Raw genomic sequence first — 4,670 nt, 5'->3', positions numbered from 1 at the left:
AATCTCTACCTTCATCCTCCTTAATGTCACTGGTGACTATGAGAATTTACTGTCGTTGTCTTCCTTATCTCCATCTTGTCTCCACTAACTTCTCCAGAATTTGTCAAGATAGAGGGGGTTAATTGATTCTTCAATCTACTGTCACGCCCCAAATAGAGGGTGACCGGCACGGGTGTGAATCACTTTCACATTCCCGTAAGCCTTCAAATGAATATTTATTTCATTTTTTAAGAAATGCAAAATTCAATCAAATTATATGAGAATTTAAATAACTTCTTTAAATTCATTATCATAAGAAAGTGTCAACGTTTTTGTAGAAATTTTGGCAGAACCTCCCCTGTAATTAGGATCTCCCAAAAATTCTACAATAAAAATTTTTACAATAACAGTATAATTCAGGAGCGTAGCTCCTTCCAGCCAGCTATCAATATACAAACGAAAAATAAAATTCATCAACAACTTATGTGGAGCATCTGCTACTGCTTTCAAATCAAAAAGACATGCAGATTATATATTTACATTAAAGCAACAATACCAATCAAAAAGTCCACCTAATGTAACTAATTGCCCTTTTTGAGGTCGTTGGTGAGATCAGCGTCAGCTAACAAATCTGAGGCCAAAATAATTTTTTCAGTGAATAGCATTCAAAAAAAAATTTCTTAAAATTTTAATCAATAATTTCTAATAATAGTGCCAGCTAGTTAAAAGCAATTCTATCAAAATTTATAAACATGTAAATCATAACCATATGTATAAAATAAGAGTAAATTGAAAATAATTTATGTTATCATACTTAAAGAAAACGATCTGCTCTCATATAACTCAAGTGATACAAATTACTAGTTAAAATCAAGTAAATTTTGAAAACACATAATACTCAACATTTAAAATTTTAAGAACTCAACAGAACATATTACAAATGTGGACACTCAGTCTACAAGGGTAAATAACCAAACGTGGCTTATGCCACGAAAACAACGTGGACACACCAGTCCACGAGGGTAAGTAACCATACGCAGCCATAGCTACGGAACAAACATGGACACACAGCCCATGAGGGTAAATAACCAAACGCGGCTTATGCCACGAAATCAAACGCGAGTACGAAGCCCACGAATACCAAACGTGAGATTAAACTCACAAAACAAACTAGCTAGTGTTTAACCATAGTACTACAGACTAACGAAACTACCGTTAGTAGCAGTGTTCTATATAAAGTTCTCTTAGAAATCCCGTTTCAAACATGCGAGAGAAATAATTATTTGTGGAGTCAAATTTTCATTCTCAAGGTCAAACTTGCATGGATTGCTTTAAATATGTGAAACCTGTCAAACCGATACACCATAACGAATGTACAAATTTGTGCTAATCATGAAATCAAGAAATTTTGAAAATTCCATAGGCAAAGGTGCCTTCATCAATATAAAAAAATATATTTCTTAAAAAATTGCCCAATTCATAATATGACTATTCTTCCTCATTATTTCAAAATTTCTAAAACTAACATAATTCATAAAAAATGAAATATTTTAATAAAAGATTTTCAATGAATGTTCATAAGGAATGCTATTCACTTACCTGTTGAAGTTCTAAACTCTCAAAAGTATTCTTCTTTTAAGTCTTTTCAGGGTCTTGTTCTTCCACACACTCTATAAAATATAAATATATACAATCTTTAATAACTTTTTAATTTATAACACAGCCTTTACTAACCACCATTAAAATCTCAAAACCCAAATTTATAGTTTAAAGTTAATTCAAGCATTATCATTAATTTCTCTTACTTTCTTCATAAAACTTTAACCATGCCATACTATGTCTTTGGAATAGAAGTTTTCTCCCAATCTTTGCATCATTTACCTTAGGTGCATTACTTCTACCTTTTCAATTTTAAACCTTTAACCATTCACCAAAAATCAAACAAACTCTAAATATACACATGATTGTGTGTAAGCCCATAATTAAATTCCTTTACAAAGCTACAAGAGAATTTCCTAAAGCAATAATTCCCATTAATAATTAGAAGTCAAATTGTTTTTCCTCATACAAGCCCTTCAATGACATCTCATAAGTACCAATAATATATCCAAGCTTATCTCTTTCAATTTTAGTCCAGAGGTCATGGCAGCAGTAGAGCACACACAGATTCCTAGTTTCTGTAATACCCCCAGCTACTCACACGCCTATATTTATGAGGAAAAAGGAAGAGACTGAAGCTTCTAACCTCTAATGAATCAACACACACAGATAGAGGAAGAAGGACGATGATAAACAGTGAAGAAAATGGCCGCCATGAATGAAGAAGAATAAGCTCAGCAATACACAGAAAATGAACCCAAAAGGAAGAGATCTTTGCTCACCTAAATCTTTTATATCCACGTGAACCAGAAGCTAAGAGAAAGACAAACTTTTCATTCTTGAATCAGTAGCAAAGGCGGACGGATGAACAGTAAGAACTTGAAAAACATCACAACTGAGGTGAGCGAATAAGCAGAGCTTCGACGGCGGCTACACGAACGATGTTGCTGGCTTCGGTAGAGGAGGAAGAAGGTAGCTTCAGTTGAGAGGCAGAGCAAAATGTTGGTGCTCTCAAAGCTCTTTCTCTGGTCCAGATCCATCGAGAAAGAAGAAAGAAAGAGTTTAAAAAAAAATCTGATGAAACCAATGGCAATATGGTAATTTTGCATGACCAAAAAAATAATAAAAAAAATTCAACCCTTCTTTTATACTCATTCAGATTCGAACTGGGGACCTGTTATATGAAGCCTTCCTCAGCTGCCACTTGACCAAGTCTCTAACTTGCTATATTATCCCAAAAACTAATATAAACACAGTTTAAGTAAGTTACCCTATATATATATATTTATTTATTTATTCAGTTTAAATTTTATTGGGGTTATTACATCTACCTTCGTTTTTCCCCTGTCTTGTCGCCATTTTCTTCTCCATTCACAGATATCACCAATGCTAGTATCTGTAGCTATTTCGTCTATAACTACTCTATCAAGTTGGTGCCTTCTTTGTCTTCCCTTCATGCTTGCCGAGGACTTACTGCTATTAGGTTCCAAGTCATGAGTTTGTTTTCCATTTTTGCTGTTGATTCTTTCCTGATTTGGCTTTAGATTAATGATGTTTCTTTTCCATTCTCTGTTTGTGTTATAGCGTTGGTGTTAGACATTTCTCTTCTTCTCCTTCTCTGCCCCTGTCTTTGCTATTTGAGGTATGAAGCTTTAAGATCTTCTTCTTGATAATCCTGTGTGCTTGAGTGTGTGATTTATGAGTTTAAGTTGTAAGTTTTTCTCTTCCACTGCTACTGTTTGTAGCTGTGTAGGTAAGGAGAAGTTGAATTAAAGTTGTGAATTTGTATTGAAAACAGAATGATATGAATGAGACTAAGTTTTTGACTTAATTTGTCTTCTTCTAAATTAGTTGATGTTAGACAGAACGTCTAGAATGTTTGTTTTGTTTGTTTCTTTCTTATCAAGAGAGAGAGAGAGAGAGAGAGTGGCTGGAATGAGATTTGGATAAAAGAGACTAGACCTGTGATTTAAAGATTTGTGCCTATAACATGTTTGAGGAAATGTTTGCAGAGGGAGTTGCTTGATTTTGAATTTTCATAAATTCATTAAATATCTTGGGAGACTAATTGACTTTGATGCTGTTATTTTGTGAATTGAACTTGTCATTGTGTTGAAATTGGCTTGTGAAACTTGTTGTGAACTATTTAAATTCTTGAAAATTGTATGATTATTGATAAATTGTTAGGTAGAGATGGAGGTTAGAAAATTCACATCGAATGGTTGGAAATAATGCACTTAAGGTGTTCGACTCAAAGCCCAAGAGGGAATTATATCTCAAGTGAATAGATTAGCATGTCTAAAGAAATATGGAGGAAATTAGTGATATAAATGATAATACTTGGACAAATTCTAAGGCATGAATTTTGGTCTTAGCATTCTAAATGATGGTAGTTGATTGGGATTGTGTTGGGAATGGAAAGAAATCTTCATAATTTATAGAAAATTTATTAAAATTTATTTATTCATATCTTTATAGGATGTATGAAAGAAAAGAACCTTGATATGATTTGAAGGAATAAATATTTGTAAGATGGGAATTTGACAGGTAAGTGAATAGCATCCCATTTAATTATTTTAATAGTATTTTACTCAAACATTTTACTCTTGTGAATTATATTAGTTTTAGAATTTATAGAATATTGACGCAGGACAATTAAATTTAATGATATGTGCATCTATTTTTCCTCAAGAAATATATTTCCAAGAATGATGAAATCATTTTTGTTTATTAAACTCTGAAATTCTTGGTTACTCAATTAATACAAGCCTGTACATTAGCTATGAATTATTATTTTGGCAGATTTTGAGATTTGAAACGATTCATGCAAGTTTGGTATTGAGAATGGAAATTTATTGCAAAAATAATCATTTTTCTCACATGTTTGAAATGTGATTTCCAAGAGGACTCTAAACAAAACACTGCTGCTAACGGCAGTTCCGTTAGCCCATAGCACGCTGTGGTTAATAACTAGCTAGTTTGTTTCGTAGGCTTTGTTCTCACATTTATTATTCATGGGCTTTGTACCCACGTTTGATTTCATGGCTTCAAGCCGTATTTGGTTAGCATTACCCTCTTGGACTGTGTGCCCA

The sequence above is a fragment of the Prosopis cineraria genome, unplaced genomic scaffold, assembly GCF_029017545.1.
Source record: "Prosopis cineraria cultivar Desert tree isolate PC_DT_omini unplaced genomic scaffold, ASM2901754v1 PC212, whole genome shotgun sequence".
NCBI classification, from domain to species: domain Eukaryota; kingdom Viridiplantae; phylum Streptophyta; class Magnoliopsida; order Fabales; family Fabaceae; genus Prosopis; species Prosopis cineraria.
Note: the sequence above shows the minus strand (reverse complement) of the source record.